At 36.3% G+C, this 19,632-nt stretch overlaps 1 protein-coding gene across 1 annotated transcript in view; it reads right to left on the reverse strand.

Moving 5' to 3' along the window:
* LOC145669142 (nucleoredoxin-like protein 2) overlaps positions 1 to 16,600 on the reverse strand; it is a 45,542-nt gene extending 28,942 nt beyond the window's left edge. The window contains exon 1 of the mRNA XM_081737487.1: positions 16,501 to 16,600. The gene's annotated coding sequence lies outside the window, so the exon portion shown is untranslated. The remainder of the gene's footprint in view (positions 1 to 16,500) is intronic.
* Between the last annotated feature and the right edge of the window lie 3,032 nt (positions 16,601 to 19,632).

Genomic DNA, 19,632 nt, shown 5'->3' on the forward strand with positions numbered 1-19,632 from the left:
AAAACACTGATCTCATACAACGTCGACGGACACTATTGTTTGTTTATCGCTAGCGTTATATTAAGACAAAATGTAAAAAGCTTCTAGGGACCGCGTTCGGATTATCGACGTCTTACTGTATATACAATGTACTAGCAGCGTTCACCCCGCTTCGCTGCGGTCACCCCGGAACGCAATAAACTTTGTTACTTAGATAATTTTTACTTTTTCGCTTTCAAGTGATATGATAAAAACCATAGAAGATTGCAGTAAATCTTAACATTATATCGCCTGTCATTTATGTTAACCCGCCCCGCTTCGCTGCGGTCATCCCGGTGCTGGCATATTGTAAAAGTGTCTGTAAAAATAAGCAAATCAATTAAAAAATTTTAAACAGAAGATTCAAGCTATTTTCCGCTGTATATCGCCTGTCATTTATGTTAACCCGCCGAGTGGCACGGTCATGCGGGTTGCATATAAATACGTTTATTTTTATAACACAACCAGCGAACGAGTGCGGGCGGCCGGTTTTGGAACTAAAATGCAAGCAGCAGTGTTTCTAACCGGACTACTTGTAATCAATCTATCACAGTTCTGTAATCAATCTATCACAGTTCCGTAATCAATCTATCAGTTCTTTCTGTCTAGTTCGTAATAAACCATTTCACGCATATGCTCAAGTCAGGGGCGGAGCGATCGGGGTTTTGAGTAAGAAAATTCTTTTGCATTGACATCATATTCGGATGTACTTCAAAAATTTGGTGAGAGAGAAAACTGATAATCTTTCACCGCCACACTCCTAACCGTCTCCCCAGGGGTCCTGGGTCCACCCCCTGCTTGAGATGGTACATAAAGATAATTTTGTCTAATCTCTGTCATTATTTAGCATGGTTTAGTAATTTAAAAAAAAAGATATTTCTGCCACATTTTGAAAACTTTCAAATAAAGTTTTCAAAATGTGGCAGAAATATAGTTTTTTTTTTTTTAAAAAAAATACTAAACCATGCTAAATAATGACAGAGATTAGGCAAAGTTATTTTTATGTACCATCTCAATCAGGGGTGGACCCAGGACCCCTGGGGAGACGGTTAGAAGTGTTGCATTGACGGCGGAGGGGGAGCGATTAAAATGGGGTGCCTGATAATTGAAGGTTCCGTATAACTCCAGTAAAATTCAGACAAAATCTCTGAATTATGTAAAAAAGAAAACATACAAAATACATTTTCAGGGTAACTCTTACAGCCATTACGTTATTCTAAGATTAATTTTACTTCTGAAATTGATTAGAGCGAATATGTATTTGAATAACAAAACCACTTTCATAAGTTTTTCAAAGTATCAAGTTTGAAAAGAACGAAGTTTGTTTTCCATTGTTATCTCATTGCTCAAAGATACCGGTGATAAAGTAATTGGCTGGAAATCAATCGGCCGTTTCTTACATCAATTATAAAGAAGATGAGTGCGAATGTTAGATATGTCAGTTCAGTATTTTAAAAAAAAGCCACCCAACCTCTTGCAACCATGCGTAGCGCATTTTAATACTTACACTTGAAATAAAAATACAACTGAATAAAGACGATTGACTGTGCCTTTGAATTTCATATGTGAATAACAATATAGGACTTTTCAGATAGAGGACAGGGAGAAGCAGGTTTTATTAAACAAGACCGTACATCTGATATGTTTGAACTATAGGCAACTTGTGTTTACGGGCTAAACTCAGTCCTCTGAAGTCAATCGGCAAATACCTTTAAGATGTTCAACAGAATAACGTATCAGCATTATTACATACTACAGACACAAATATAACACTAGGCTCCCAAGTTTCAAAATTATATTGTGTGTGAAAACAGTTAGTAGATTAAATTCTTTATGACCTGATAGCTAAAACCTGAGAGAAGTTCAGAGTTAGTCCAGAGGTAATTTCTTTCCTCATAAATAAAATTTATTGTGTGCTGAAGCAATGATACTTACTCTTACACTACCCATACGCTGATGTTTTATCAATACTTTTATTCGAACTCTACCAAAGGGCTGGATTTCTATAATGATCCTAAAAGAAAGGTGCACTGAACCAAATTGTACAAATCAATCCCTAAAGGCAAGCTATCCAATCCCACAAATCTTTAAAAAAATGAAGGAAAAAATTCTTCACCTCCTTTTCCCCCAAAGGATTCACATTTCTCGAACAAAAAAATGAAATTTCTTTATTTTAACGTCCCATGATTATGTTGTTTATGCTAGAGACAGATGATTAATGAAAGTGAAGGATTGTAAAATTAAATTTTGTTCTCTCAATGGGAATCAAACCCAGAACCACATACAATGAAAGCACATGCGCTGGCCAATAGACCAGCGGAAAGGACTTTCACAGTTCTCGAGAGGAAACGTTTCGAGATTCCTCCCTGGCTAAAACTCGAAAAAATAATTTATTTGTCAATCGATAAACATACACTTAAACAGCAGCATCATGAGCCTTAACCTTAACTTGATTTAAACTTACAGTTACAAGATATTGCGCAAAACTCTAAGCTATCAACCCAAAATTAATCTTTTAGTCACTGACATTGTCATTCCTGCGTTTTACAGGCTGCTACTGTTTTATAATGAAATCGAATAAAACGTAATCAATTTTAATACAATTTGCTTAATACACGGTAGAAGCTCACTGAATTGTCAACTGTGCTATGTTGTTCTTAAATTGGTAATTTCCATTCATAAATCACTATTCACAATACATCTGCATTACTTCAGAAATGGTTCACTACAATACATACATAAATTACGGCGTTTTTTATTAAGCGTAAAGAGATTAGACTATGCATAACATCTAAACTGCAACTTTAAAAAGCCGTTGGATACACTGCAAAGTGAAACTCTCCGCTCCCCTGTCCCACCGCGCTTGCCAAGAAACTAATGTAAACACAACAGCAGCGCCATCCTCCCAAAACCGCACAGCTATCCTGGTCAGGTTATACCTATGATGAACTAATAACAAAGGATTTGTACGTTATGGACACTTGAATGGTCAATTATCTCAAGACACTGGTAATTAAAAATTAAAGTGATATGATAAAAACCATCTAGGGTCCAAATCCTAATAACCCCCCAAAAATGAAAGAAATTGGTTCAGCCGTATTAGCGTGATGAGCGGACAAAGGATTTTGTACGTTCTCTTTTATATATATAGATTTCGCTAACGGAAAAATACTTAAAGAAACAAGTATTAATTCTACTTTTTAGTTTTCTGATTTCTGGTAAAATCCTTCTTTATTCTTTGTACATTTTTCGAATAACTCAAAAATAGAGACGATCTTATTTACAAATACACATCTATACCGAACACGTGTGTAAATTTGAGCAGCGAGAAATATATTAAAGGGTTAAGTATGTAAAACTTCTGTTCGTTATTATTACAGGCTAGCAGAATACCCGTTCTTCGCACGGGGAGAATACGTTTCATTTTGGACACAAAGGGCACCAAAACTGTCACCAATGAAATTCTGGAGCCCCAAAACTATGAATTCGACATTAATATAGGTAATTTTCAATTATCTTTACATGTCATCATTCCCCCTTAGAGTACTAATGGGACTGAATTTGGATTTAAACGGCCGGAAGTGTCATTGTTCATATCAGCGACCCCGAAAACTATCGATTCGACACTAATACAGAGGTTGTTCAGCCTACGTTTGGCCGATTTCGTTCCTTCCCCCTCCCGAACAGAATGGACTCACCCGACCTGGCTCGTGGAGTCCTGCAGTGTTGTGCAGTTGCTTCCTGGTAAGAGAGTTGTTTTTCCGCGCGGACGACAATAATGAACAAAACAGGACTATTGTTGTGAGTGTTGTGTTCAATTTGTTTCCAAGTGTGTGGGTTTCCGCTCTTTAATCGAGAATTTTATCGAGATCTGTAAAACTTCCAAAAAATTTGAAGCTATTAATAAAATACAATTTGTTCGGAAATATTAGCAAAAACCGGAAAATATCGTTTAAGAACCATTTCTTTGTCTGATGCTAGTAATCTTACTTGCTGTAACATGTTTGCAGCATTATACAATGTATTTTGCTAACATGAAAAATACTTAAAGCAACAAATTTTAATTTTACTTTTTTAGTTTTCGAATTCCTGGTAAAATCCTCCCTTTTTATTATTTGTATGTTTTTCGAATAAGTCAAAAAGAGATATGATCTTCTTTACACATACACACATATACCGCCAAGTGAGTAAATTTGAGCAGCGAGAAATATATTAAAGGGTTAAATATGTGAAACTTCCGTTCGCTATTATTACAGACTAGCCGAATAGCTTGCACGGGGAGAATACGTTTCATTTTGGACATAAAGGGCACCAAAGCTGTCACCAGTGAATTTATCGAGCCCCAAAAATATGAATTCGACACTAATGTCGGTAATTTTCAATTACCTTTACCTGTTCCCGTCCCCTCTTAAGAGTACTAATGGTACTGAATTTTTTAGATTTAAACGGCATCTCAGGGACCCCGTATAGTCGACCGCCATTTTCAATCATGTGTATATCTATCTTTCTCTCTCTCTCTCTTTCTCTCACTCACTCTCATACAAATCGGCAAGGAGTATCATAAAGGGGAAATATTTTCGACTATTTTTTTTTTCAATATCTCGCACCGTTTGCAAGATTTGAGCCTACTTGTAGTTGGAATTTCTAATTCATATATGGCTAGTGTTTTCTTTCTTTTTGCATGCATTATGTAATAGGTAAATAAATTGCACACACAATTAATTATGTCAGTTATATACGGAGTTCATTAAAAAAAATTATCCAAACAATGAAGATTCATCTTTGTTTTCTTATCATTTGGCCATGAAACAAACACCTGAGAGATATACAACTATGTGATGTTGGAATATATAACTCGTAGGGTATGATGCTTTACTTTTTCAAAAATTTCAGTACTTCCAGTGTACCCCTAAAAATTTAATAAAGAACTAATGGCCATATTTTTTAAATATTCATTAGAACTTCACAATTTACAAAAAAAAAAAAAAAAAAAAAAATTGGAATCGATCAATGAAAACGACACGTTTCATGCACTTGTGGGTTCAACATCTCATTGTCGAAAGGACTGGAGATAAACTTATAAATTTTTCTGTGGGGACAAACATATACGCGTAAATCTAGTATTTTAATACAGATAGTAATTGGAATAGTTTTATTTTCGAGTGCTATTTTTTAATATTCGCAATATTGAAATTTTTAAACTTATATTTTTTACGCGTTTGAAAAAGAAAAGGATATCATTACTAGTAAAATTAACTTAATACAAACATTTTTATTTTTTTCAACGTTTCCAATTTTTCCGGAAAGAAATCGAAGAAACAGGTTTTTTACCAACAGGTTCAAAATTTCCCGAAATTTTACAACACCAGTTCAGAGACACTTGTAGTTGGCCCAGCATTAAACTCTGACGTTAGTTGCGACGCATTTCGCTGCCTGTCCTATTTTACCAGTCTGCTCAGCCTACGACGTCCAACATATGTAATGAGGTGGGGGCGCCCAACACCTCGACGTTCGGACGTCGTTTCGTCTAGGTTTCGCCATTTGTTGAAGACACTCACCACAGCACTCCTTGAACACCTGACAAGTTCTGCAGTTTCCGAAATTCTCGTGCCGATTGTTTCTGAATGAGTACTGTCTTCAAAATAATATTAAAAAATTATAGAAAAAGTTTCGAGACATTCGAGTAGAGTCGAGATTTTTACGAGCTGTCCCAACTCGACTCGTGTCTCGACTCGCAAATTCGAGTCGAGAAATACGTTTGTCTCGACTCGTCTCGAATTTTACAAAGTGTGTCTCGACTCGAATTCGAGTCGAGTCGTTCGAGATTCGAGACATATCTCGACTCGGGCGCATCCCTATTCTTTACCACCCTGAACCAGCGATTGCATTTTCTGATAAAGTATGTCTGGAGTCTGTGGTGAGAAGTAGTTCTCAATCGCAAGTTGCACCGCGTGATCATTTGAAAAGGTCCCCGCTTCCGAGAAACACTCGAGATACCGGAAGAGATGGAAAGCGGTGGAAGAAACTTCAGAAGAATACGGTGAATGGCAACTTAGGGAGAGTCTGCAACTATCATTGAGCGCGATTTGCAAGTGTATTGCCTTGCAACGCGAGGGCAGAATGTCTTTTGAACATTTCTAGATGCTTCTGGACAAAGTTAGGGTGCATTTCATGTAACACAGCACTGCAATGATCTCCATTGATGGTTTCGTTTGGACAAAGAAAGACGTTATGGATCAACCCGAATCATAGATCAAAATATTAATAACATTTGTGTGGGGTTTCCGTAATCGTCCTTGATAGAGATCCAACGACTGTCCTGAGAGTTTGCAATTGTAGAAGCAGATTCATTTGTTTTGCGGACTTCAGAAAAGGAGGTGGGTCTCAATTCGACCTGTTTATATATATGTTGTGTATATCTTCATGCATAACTTCAACATAGCTCCAGCGATTTCCATTTTTTTTTTTTTTTTTTTTTTTTTTTTTTTTTTTTTGGAAAGCATGTAGTCTTATAGTTTTCCAGTAGTCCGATATAAATTTTGTTAGAGCGTAATGATTGTCTTTGGATCTAGATCATGAAACACATGAACGAGTCTAGTATGAAAAACTTAATTATCCAATTTTAATATCGCATGCTCACACATAATTTCGACATAGGTGTACCGATTTTTGTTCTTTTTTTGATTGAAATAATACTTTTTCCTGGTAGTTCTACATAAACGTCATCGGAGCTATACTCTAGAACTTCTGAATGGCTAACAATGTTTATACCATAATTGTCTGTATGATGACGCATAACTTCGACACAGGTGCACCGATTTTAAGGATTCTTTTCTGTTTGAAGGATCCTCCTTTTGCATTGATTTCGCATAAATTTCATTAGAATCTGATGACAGTCCTCGGAGCTACACCATGAAATTATTCAACGGTTCATAGTATTAGTATCGTAATTAACCGACTTCATTGTGTTCACGTTCACACATAACTTCAACATAGATGAACCGAGTTTTATTATTCTTTTGTAGCTTCAAAGAGACGACCTTTCTCGAAGGTTGCGTATAAATTTTACCATGATTTAATGAAAGTCTTAGAAGTTTTATCATGGAATATCTCAAGAGAAGATAATGTTAATATCGTGTGTATGTTCACGTATAATTCCGTAACGCGTGGATCGCTTTGGTTACCCATGTTTCGTAGGCCAACCAATTTATAGATACTTGGTGTCCTACTTTTGTTGTAGGTATCAAACTACTACAGTAACTAGTAGTACTACTAGTTACTGTAGCTACTAGTAGTATCAAACTACTACTACTACTACAGTAACGAAAAACTGGAAAATTTAATAAAAATTAAAAGAAAAATAATCGACTTTAAGAACGCACTAAGAAACAGAAAATGAAAACAAACAAACAAAATAAAAAGTATTGATTTCAACAAAAGTGCTAGAAAGTAGACAATAATAAAAAGCGCTAAAAGCAAAAAATAATAAAGCTCTTAAAAGAAGACGATAATTCATTACTATTATCTATAAAACGTTTTGAAGTCTGTGGCAAGTCAAACGAATTTATCTTATAAAATTACTATCCATACCACTAATTTCACATTAGGCATTAATCCTAACTTCTTTGCCTTGGTACACGCTTAAAAATTATTTATACTGTAGGTAGATTATGGTAATGAATTATTGTGTGATCTTAAACGCTTTGTTTTCTGCATTTTAGCACTTTTATTATTGTCTAGTTTCTAGCGCTTTTGTTAATGAATTAAATAAATTCATTTCTTTCTCAGCTTACTCATTCCATGAAGCCGCCGAACAATAGTAGTACAGTGTATCCTTACCTCGTCTGTTTCACGAAATTTGACAAATCAAGGCGAATGGTACGTTCATTCATCATTCATGGCTCAAATGCACTGTTAATGTTTCTTTGCGGCTTGCTGTGCAAAATATCCCAGTTTGAATTCCAAAGAAAAATCTTTCATAATTGTGTGATCTCTATAGTGCACAATTCTGTTCAACTACGCACTCGCTCCTGACTGTGCGTCTCGGCACATCAGCCTGTTTAGTGGGCGTTAGATATCTTAGTCGATTCTAGTGTTGTATTTTTGAGGTGAGTTTCCCGCCATACGTCCAAGTGAATATTTCATTTGCACCAACCTAATCAAATGTGTTAGATTGGAGGATGTGTGATTATTTTCTTAAAGACAACAATGATAGCATTGCTTATAAGAAATCGAACCTAAGGGCTGTATAAATATTAGTGTCAGTCTCATATGCATACAGAAAAAAATACGATTCAAATATCGAACAGAAAGTTATATGAAGAACAACTAAGATTAAAGAAAAGCAGGATGTGTTTCATGGGAAGATTGAAAGACTGCAATTTGCTTATATAAAAATTGTTGAAAGCGTTGTAGAAATAAATTAGTTTCGTTTCACATTGTGCAATTACGATAATCTTCCAAACTATGAGTATTTAATACTGGAACTGGATGTATTAGATATATAGCTTCCGGTTACAGTATTGAAATAAGGTCATAGATGGAAAAGTTATTACATATAGAATCCCTAATACATGTCAAATATAATCCCCCCCTATTGTTGCTACTTTCAGTTTTAATAGATATAAAAGGAAGGAGTTGATATAAAACTTATCCTCGGGACGCAGAATCTACATTTCGTGTTATCCCTTAACGTTTATTATATACTGAATATCAAATTGAAATCATAAGTTTTAGTAGATTTCCATGACTTTTCGTTACAATTGACGATTAAAGTCGAAGATGAAATCTATTAATTCAGTATCGAATCTATATATTTTAAAAAAAGACTGCTTTTTATTACATATTTCCATTTTATTATTATTATTATTATTATTATTATTATTATTATTATTATTATTATTATTATTATTATTATTATTATTATTATTATTATTATGGCGATCAATGATGAAATCGACAATTACAGTAAGAAGCCGATATTACAGGATTAGAAGTATATCCAGAAAGAGGAACAGCGAAATTGAAAATTAGAATTTCTCTTTCAACATTTAAATGAAACACACACTAAAATTTGTCACTTGCATCTCTTTCTCTAGTGCAATTATATTCAGGTGATCCAGATTAGGGAAGCATCCAAGTTCTGTCTCATGCATTCTGTAGATGATGTTGAATGATTGCGAAAGATCTAAAATATCCACTTAGGATGCAGTGGGCACATTTCTCTTCTTAACGAGACGCGAGTATATTTGCCAGTTTCTTTCCTCTTATAAGATGTTGCGTAGGTCGTGTGCAAACGATTTGAAGCGGAAATGCATCTTTGCAGTGACACTTAGATGTCTTTACCCAATACGCACATCAGGGCCTGGCATCGAACTCTTGGTCTTTTGGATGGGAAGGGAGGACGGTGGTTCAGTAGTAGAGAGCTTACCTCTAGTTGGTGGGGTCCTTGTTTTGATTCCCGCCCAAATAAGTTTGTGGTGGATAGCACGTGTCCGTGCATTTTCTCTGGTATCTACTCCCATTTCTTCCCACATTCTCATTCTACCATTATCCACTTAACTTAATCATCCGTCTCTCTTAGCTTAAAGTACATAATCTTGAGATGTTAAACTGAAAGATTTGATTTGATTTTGGCTGAGAAGAGTTTACTGTGCTCCTGAGAAAACATTCGATCCGGTCGTGAAATGTCCAACATATAATCCACGTATCAACATAATGAAAACAAGTAGAAGGTATGTTATCCGAGGCACACATAACAATCCGTGTCTTCCATCACAATAATAAAGAAACTGACAAGAGTTCTCTCTTGGTCCAAGTGTGAAGAGGGAAGCTTTTTCGTCTTACTGGTTAGTGTGCGTTCTCGGTCTACTTTTGCGTCCAATAAGATCATTGGGTCTCTCAAGTCTTGACAGTGCTCGATAAGCTTCAATTAAGTGCAGATTCACATGAAACCTGGTGACTAATGCATATTGAGTGACTCCAATAGCTAATGGGTATCGGAGAGGGCGAAACACGTTACAATACGGAACATTTAAATAGATCTATAGAAGAATTCAGTAAAAAAGAAATCATGGAAATTCCAACTTATCTTAAAGGAAATACAAAAATAATTCCTTATTTACCCTAAATATCAGCAGGATAAAAAGTGGTGCAGCATTCAACACCGTTATTCCGATCCTTGATTTTGTTTTATCAAATCCCATACCCTTTCCGGTACCCGGCTTTTTGGGCTATTTTTTAGACTTTCAGTCAAGCAGCTACTGCATCGTCACTATATATCCTAGGATCATGGTTCATACCTCATTCTCTTCAGAATGGAGCTGGCTTTCAAATGATATTATTTGCATGCTCATACCATATACAAGGAGCGGGGAAAATTATGTCAAAGGGAAAATTTCGGAGGGATTTTTTTCTCGCATTTTGGGCCCCTCTTGAGCGGCCCTGTGTAAACGTAGCCAGCTAAAAACAATCTGATAAATAGTACTTGGTATATTGAATGTGTGTGCCAAATTTCAAGTTTCTATCTTGAATACCAAGGGCGGGAGAAATTTTATCAGGAATTCCCACCATGCCCCAAATTACCGTAAAACACCATGATCTCAGGTAAAAAATTTCCTGAGACATCCCTAATTACCCTAGGGTCATGTTTCGCTCATCATTATCTTCAGAATAGAACTGCCTTTCAGGCGGTATGACTCACGTGTCTCCATCATGTATCTAAGGCGGGAAAATGAGGAAAAACGGGATTTTTTGTGTCTAAATATCCTTTTTTCAACTTTTAGCCCCCCTGGACCCCCCTGTTTTAACGCAGAGATCTGAAAAAAATTTGGTAAATACTACTCCGTGGGCTGAATGTTTATGCACAATTCCTATTTTCCAGGTGCAAAAGTAAGCCCGCCAAAAAAAAAAAAAATACCGACAATGTCCCATATTCCCGTATACAGAGGGAAATTTTTAAACATTCCCTGAAACATCCCTAATTTTCCTAGGGTCATGTTTCGCCCATCATTCTCTTCAGAATAGAACTGCCTTTCAGGCGGTACCATTCACTTGTCCCCACCATGTATCTAAAGCGAGAAAATCTCGTGAAAGGAATTTTTTGGTAAAATTTTCATGTTTGTGCACAATTCCAATCTTCTAGGTGCAAAAACAAGCCCGCAAAAAAATAATACCGAAAATGTCCAAAATTCCCCTATACAGAAGTATATTTTGATGAAAATTCCCTGACACTTCCCTAATTATCCTAGGGCCATGTGTCGCACATCATTCTCTTCAGAATAGAACTGCCTTTCAGGCGGTACCATTCACTTGTCTCCATCATGTATCGAAGGCGGGAAAATGAGGAAAAACGGGATTTTTGGGTAAAATATCCCTTTTTTCAACTTTTGGACCCTCTGGACCCCCCTGTTTTAACGCAGAAATCTGAAAAAAAAACTGGTAAATACTACTCGGTGGACTGCATGTTTGTGCAAAATTTCAATCTTCTACGTGCAAAAATAAGCCCGCCAAAATTACTTTACATAAACCCCCCCAAAAGTATTACACGAAAATATAAATTTTAAACTTATGACGTCATCACCTCCTATGTCTCGACGCAGGGAGGTGTGAAACCATACGTAATGTCTTCTACAATGCCTCTGGACTTGAAAAACAAAAAAACCCGGACGAAAAAGCTCAAATACGAGTGTTATAACGCAATGTACCATGAAACACCCCGTATGGTACAAATTGTACGATGGGATCCCCAAAGGGTTAAGCGTTGTCACATTGAGTATCGAATTGCGCACGTGAGCAGATTCAATTCCCGAAAGCTGCAAACAGAATATTTGAAAAAAATTATAGTTATTTTATTTCATTTTGAACTGTAGCTCAGTTTCAAATAGTCTCGGTACTTTAGACGGAACACTAAACTCCAACAAACAAACAAAAACCGTTGCACTGAAATTAGAAATATTCCATAGACCAGTGTTGCCAGATCTGTAGGTTAAAAAGCGAGGTTGTGATCGAAAAGTAGCGGATTGGAACTATTTGTATCCCAAACATAAAAATGAATTATTTTGCAACTATACATTTTTACTAATCATATGTATATTATATGTCAGATGTCTGAGTTGACAACGGTCACGCGGCGATGGAATATCGGACTGTTGGAGGTGGTGTATTAGGACAAACTCCACACTATGTCAGAAGCAGTAGAATTGCATTGTACAGTGAACTAGACAAACAATAATAGTATTAAGTGGGCGACGTACCTGATTTCCAAGAAGACATGTTTGCGCTGAGAAAAAAATGTATGTGGTGTACGTAAAATCGTATGTTACATTTGTAAATCCTGTAGTTTTGGATTTAACGTACAGCAAACGTATAACTGAAAACGCATGGTTTATAATACATTCTGTATAAGTGTTCCATCTGTACGTACTTTCCGTGTGAAAATAGACGGTCAGGATCTCACATACAAATGAACGTATATAAGATGTAGCTGACAAAGGTAACATACATATATGTATGTAATATAGGAAAGACTGTTAGATATCAGACATCCTGCAACGGCATGATGTAACATTTAAGAGCAGTGGCTATGTAGCATACGAATAAAGTATGCTGTGTACTGATTTCTGTAGTAAGCAAGAGGATTCCGTATATTTGTGCAATATACCGCTGTCCGGAGAACGGATTTTTCTCAGTGTGTGTGTTCTCTGAAATACAGTGTACAACGTTTACAGTATGTGCTTTGAATGTTATTCCTCAATGGATAATACAGTAACATAATTATATTTGCGATGTTCACGTTTACACAGCTTTGTAGAACTATTAGGTATAGGCATAAACTGAGACAGAAACACGGTCAGTGATACTACAATAGCGTAAACTCAACAAAAGACTGGTGTTGCCAGATCTGGATCTTAAAATGCAGCTAAACAAGAATTAAACTACTATCGAACATGTTAGTTTCAGTGAAGCTATTGCTCATTGGGAAAAGCATACACAAGAAACCAAACTTTTATTGTGTTACATAAAACTAATACTTTGTGATTTCAAATATGAAAAGAAAAGTAGACCATTCTTAAGACTTATAGAATACAAATAATTAAAATTAGCCCAAAAAGTAACGCCAATTTGAAATTTGGTACTTAAAAAATCGCCCAATCTCGCAACACTGCAAGAGAAGCAAAATAAAAGTTGATAGTAGTTTTCTGTGCTCTGTATTTATATATACAGAGTATTAGTAATACAGGGTGTCCAATATGTAATGCAATCTGGAGTTTGGGATAGTAGAGGATACGAACCTGAAGCGATAGCCAAATATTGATTATTGCAAAATGAAGCTTTGTTCATGCATATTATTTTTAAATTAGGAAACAATGATTGAAGTACACTAGGAACCACACAGTGTTGCCAGATGTAACCTAACGTGTAAATCTTTTTTCTTTTTCTTTTTTTTTTTTTTTTTTTTTTTTTTTTGTAAAACAGACTTAGAATTCATACGTATGAATGTTCTGTCATTAATTTTCAATTGGTTTGGTTGGAGTAGCTTGGAAACTATGGAGCAGAAAAAGATTTTTTTTATTTCCACCGATAACTAATCGGATGAGGCCTCTGTAAGGGGAAACTAGGAAAATAGTAGCTTTCATAAATTAACACCCTGAATTGGCAACACTGCTGATGTTTTATTACACGCAATGAGTTATCAGCTGTGCGCAGATGCTGGAAGTGCTCCCTGATTTAATTCAGACACTGGTTCACACGTTTCACCATGTTGGCAGTATAAATGTTAATGTTCTCAATGGCACTGCAAATGTTCGTATTCAGGTCTTGTATAGTTCGAGGATTGTTCTTGTATATCTCTTGCTTTATGTAACCCCATAGAAATGAATAGTAGCGTTGCCGGCTGCATGTAAGTAAAAGTTTTATCATGATAATTTCAAATTTTCTTTTTCGTTGTTTTCAGGAATTGCATAATGTAGACAGATCATTAACATCTTTTGATGCACTGAAACATCAGCAGTATTACCAATTCAGGATGTTAATTTATGAAAACTAGGATTTCCCTAGTTCCCGCTTACAGAGGCCTCATCCGATTAGTTACCGGGGAAAATGGAAACTTCTTTTCTCTGCTCCATGGTTTCCAAGCTACTCCAACTGAACAAACTGAAAATTAACGACAGAACATCCATACGTATGAGTTCTGAGTCAGTTTACGAGTTTTCCAAAAAAATAATTATTTATACATTCGGTTACATCTGGCAACATTGTATGTTTCTTAGTGTACTTCAATCGTTGCTTCCTAGTTTAAAAATATATGCATGAACAAAGCTTCATTTTGGAATAACCATTATTTGGGTATCGCTTCAGGTTCGAAAATTCTACTATCCCAAACTCCAGGTTGCATTGTATATTGGACAGCCTTATACCTAGTAAATGTTCGAAAAATTCCCGCAGATAATATAACCTAGTAAGGAAAAATACTGCATTAACTTACAACTTTGTCTGGTACAATATGTCATAACTAATTGTAAGTCTGGTGGATTATAATTTCTGTGTAAGTTGTTATATTTTTAAGGAACCTAGAATTTATATTTGCAGACGAGTCCGCAGAGTAATAGTTACGGCACTGACTACTCGTATGAATGTATTAGATGCAGATTCGAATCTCAATTTGGCAAGATGTCCTTAAGTTTACATATTTCAATGTTATCAAAGTTCTCTCTCTCTTTCTCGCTATATATATTGATGTTGATATGATGTTTAGGAATGTGACCAGCTAAGGTGCAATTTTTTAATTTTTTAAAATTTTTATTAGAGTGCTGTTTTGGTTACGATTCATGCCATTTATATGTGTGCATATATCTTAATATTAGAAGTTCGTTTAAAACTGACTTCATGAGAAACAAGAATTTTAGAAATGATCCAAAAAGAAATGGATCAACAGATTGAGATCTTGGCCAATAATTAGTTTTCTCGGGTTTGGCTACACTATATGTAGTTCTCCAGATATAAGGTCTACAAGAAAATGTTTGATTGCAATATATTGGATCTTTTGATCCAATTAAAGTCTGCGTTGCGCCATGAAGGTATGTTTTGAAGAAAATAGTTCCTTTGTACTTCATATTTTGCTTGTTGTTTGCATCTTATATTAAATTATTTTAATAAATAAAATTTTATTAAATATCTGTAAATATTTTGTTTATATTTTGGTATGCAAAGTGGTGTAAGGAATTACTTTTCTTACCAGTCGGGTTATGCTCGTTGGAAGGAGGAATTATGTGACGTGGTTATGCGAATTAATTCTTAATTCGTCTGGTTGGTTGGTCGTGCTGTGTAGCAATAGGATTGTCACCAACAAACACAAGTAGAGATCTTTGAGTAGAGATATAGAAAAACGAATGAACAAGTACTTCGGGGAGGAAATGCTAACTTATGAACGTGGAATGTTAAAAAAACAAGAAGCATTCAAATCGTGCCTATGAAGAAAATAGAAAATTAAGTGGATGCAACAAAAACTAATGATAAAGTGTTATTGAGAGAAGAAAATCACGTAGATAGTTAAGAGAAACAAAAATTGTTTAAAATAGCATTTTACAAAAAAAAATGTTTAATTAATGCTAATTGACGGAATAAATGAGGGGAAATGTGACATTAAAATGAACATCATAGGAGAGAACGAGAGAAATATGTTGTAAGTGACAGATAGTGATGGTTAGAATATGTTGACAATGATATCTTTACGCTGTTTCCAGCTTTCAAAATAATTCAGAATACCATATTTTTCAAAATTTCAATACCACTTTATCTCTCTCGTATAATTGCTACAAAATTTTCCGAAAGAGAATTTTACTGCTAATTTATTGCAATATTTATTACCACTCTGAAATTGACTTCATTTTCGAAGAGGTAACTTGATCGATTTCTCATACCTACGTGAATGTAGAGAACTACAGGAACAGCAACATCTGACGTAGGATTGTTTCGATAGCGTTTTTAATCTCTCACCAAATCATTGTGCAAATAATCTTCATTTAACTCTGAATGGAAAAATGTATATATTTGATTGAGAAATAACCCGATATCACCTTCTCTAATGATAAAATTGTCACTAGCACCCTTGTTCGGTTTTACCTCGCTTGTGACTAATGTATCCACTACATATTCTCATACCCTTCTAGTTCTACTGGAATATGATGTTTATATAGTATTGACAGGGTTATTAGAGAAACACTTTTGCTGCCAATTGGCCTCGTAATATATTTGTAAGGAACTTATCTGAATTCACAGTAGATTGTTAGCCATACGACAGATCACTCAGCGTTCGATTGCTGGTACACTATTCTTGTTGCTTGAAGAAGGTGCACTCATTAGTCGTACTTTTTGAGGAAATGTTTCAGAGATGTGCGTGTGTCTTTTCACTATATGAGACATTGAAATAGTAGAAAGTCAATACTAATTTCACTACATAGAATTTAATTATACAACATTTACCTAAACGAAGACAATCATGATTTAAATGTCACTCGTAATTTCACTAGCATATCAAGTTGTATCGATATTAAATGAATTTAAATTCGTTGCTAAGTTCACCTCAACAATATAAGTGAATCAAGTATTATTACATCAAAATTGGATCATGTGACTCTCGTCAAGAAAAGTGTAATACAGATCGAAATGTGAAAAGTGTAAAAACAAGAGGTATCCTTACTTCCAGTTGTCAGTTTGCCTAAAAGTCTGTATCTTAAATATACTCCAACAAACTTTATATCCGAATAATTACTATGCCAATGACTGCAAACAACACTACAAAGCTTAATATTCAGATCTAATAATGCAAGGTATGTTTGTTGTGACGAGTACAAATTGTTTACCCGGCCTTACTTCCTATATTCAACGATTAATAGGTTGAATATTTCATTTAAGAAAATTTATCCGATGAACAGACTCTCATTTCGAGATTTTACATGCATAGATATTTTCGCCCCATGCAACCCTCCTTTCTCCTAATTCCAAAGCGGGTAATGTAGCCAGTCGAAAAGAAACAGAAAAAGAAGAAATTTGTAAACACTGCCATTGAATCCAGTGGATCGTGATCCATATAAGGTTTAAACTTTCTGGCAAACACATCATATATTTATCCACTGATGATGGACCAAACACCTTCTTAATTTAAAGAATAAGTATGGCAGTACACAGAGGTAATGTAGTCTCTATATTAGGAACCATACCACCAGGTAAAGAACTGGACGAAATTTTCTTGCTTTAAATTGTTATACTATTGTTTAGAAAATACAGACATTATTTGAATATAACTATGGATAAATATTAGGAATTTTGTAACAATAATTCAATTACCTTGTTAATGATTTTTCCAATGATGTATACACAATTTCGTGTAAAACTTTTGTTGAGAAGGAAATATTTTTGTATTTCAAGATATATATACACAATATACCAAAAAGTCACCGGTCAGTTTGCTAGGACATCGCCGTAAGAAATCCAGAGCAACCTGCACGACGCCAGTCATTTGTTTCTGTGCAGAAGGCATTATCAGTGATCGTGCGTCATGTGAAGAGTCAGTTTGACTGAGAATGGCGTACAAAGAAGAACTTAGTGAGTTCAATAAGGAAGTCACCATCGGCCGTCATATTCCGGGTTTGTCGAATCATACCATTAATGCCCAATCACGCCACCCAAAAATAACGGTGGGTGATGTAATCGTGGATGATGTAATCCTGAAATGGAAATGTCACGGTATTACCAATGGCCCTAAAGGGCTCGGAAGACCAAAGAAATTGGCGGACAGGGATCGGAGAGTGCTCAAACGAGTGGTGTCCAGCAATCGCCGTCAAACTACATCTGCCATCCAGCACGAGTTCAACACTGCATCGGGTACATCAGTTTCACTGAACACAGTCAGAACAGGACTGCATGGTTGGACTTGGTTTCCATGCCAGAGCAGCTGCCCAAAAGCCACACATCACTCCAACGAACAAAGCCCGGAGATTGGAACGGTGTAACTCTCATCAGAGAATTGGAACCTAGACCAATGGAAACATGTGTTATGGAGTGATAAATTACGCAACACGTGTTTCATGTCAGATGGTCGGCTGTGGGTGTGGCAACAACTTGGGGAACGCTTCTTACTAGATTGCATTCTGCCGACAGTGAAATTTGGTGGTGGTGGTGTAATGGTGTGAGGTGCATTTTGTTGGTTCGACCTAGGCCCGCTTGTTGTTGTTCAACACGACGAGTGCAAATTATCTGGACATTTTGGACAAATCAGTGCTTCCCACATTGTGGAAATTCTTTGGAATAGACCCATGATATTATCAGGATGACTGTGCTCCATGCCATAAAGCTCCGAACGTTATGTCGTGGTATGACCAGAACAATATAACGACTCCAGTGGTCTGCTCAATCGCCTCATTTGAACCCGGTGAAACATCTGTAGGATGAATTGGAGCGACGTTTAAGGTCCAGACCAACGAGTCCAAATTCACGCCTGTTCTGGTGAATATACACTCGTCCGTCCATAAAATAACTGTTGGAAGTCTGGCTCAGCAATAGTGCGCTGCAGAAACCACTTGCAGAAGTCCACGCGCGGATGAAAGTGTGTAGGGGATACATCATGAACCTTTTGAAACTTAAAAGGGTGCATTCGTTCCTCCTGCACAACCTGCCACACAGTCGTATGACTTGTGTTTAGCTCCTGACCTACGGAGTGCGTGCTGGTTTCAGGATGAGACGTAGGGTCATACACTTATATCGGTTGCAAAAACGCCTCCGTCAATCTCACAGGCTTTGTAGAGGAATATACGGTGTATGACCATAGCCCTCTCTACGACTTGCAAAATATGCCATAGTCTTTGTAGTCCGTTTAATTTCTTCATTTCTATATGTGGTCATAGGCTTTCTAGATTAAGTATAATTTCTGCTTTGTTCAATAGGAGTTCATAGCCCTCTCTAGGTCTAAACTGTGTTGGTATAGCTTTTCTTGTGTATGTCTACAATAGTCATGGTCTTTTATAACTTAAAAAAAAAGTAGTCGCAAAAGATTACAACGTACTGAAAGGCCATGTATTCCATTGCGAAGAGTGTGCTCGAACTGGCGTTTCACACAAGCGGAATTGGTGTAATGTCCGGGGAATATGGTGAATTCAATAGTGTTACCCCTTAATCCTGAACACGAGGGTCTTAGTGTTGTCCCGTAATAGAAGGACTGGCTCCAGAGTTTCGCATTAATGTTTTGACCAGCTGGTAGCAGTTCCCAATGCATAATGCCACGACCAGTCCACAAATCATACAGAGTGAACGAGTAATACGGGCAGATATTCTAATATGTAATGTCATAGTTTTTATAATAGTTGAAAAAATTGGCCGTAAAAGGCTACAAAAATGCCGCCGCTTCTAAATTGGTTGCAAATCCAGCATTTCTGTATGTGGTCATAGCCTTTCTAGACGTGTTCATTGTAACCCTGTCTACGGGTTGCGAAATATGTCATAGGTTTCTGCATGTGGTCATAGTCCTATGTTGTAGCCCTCTCTAGGGGGCTGCGTAGTCTGCGGCTGCTGCTACTGTATTCAATTGGAACCGCAACTGGCACTGGAACCGGAGTTGGA

The sequence above is a fragment of the Thermobia domestica genome, chromosome 13, assembly GCF_964235325.1.
Source record: "Thermobia domestica chromosome 13, izTheDome1.hap1.1, whole genome shotgun sequence".
In the NCBI taxonomy this organism is placed as follows: Eukaryota; Metazoa; Arthropoda; class Insecta; order Zygentoma; family Lepismatidae; genus Thermobia; species Thermobia domestica.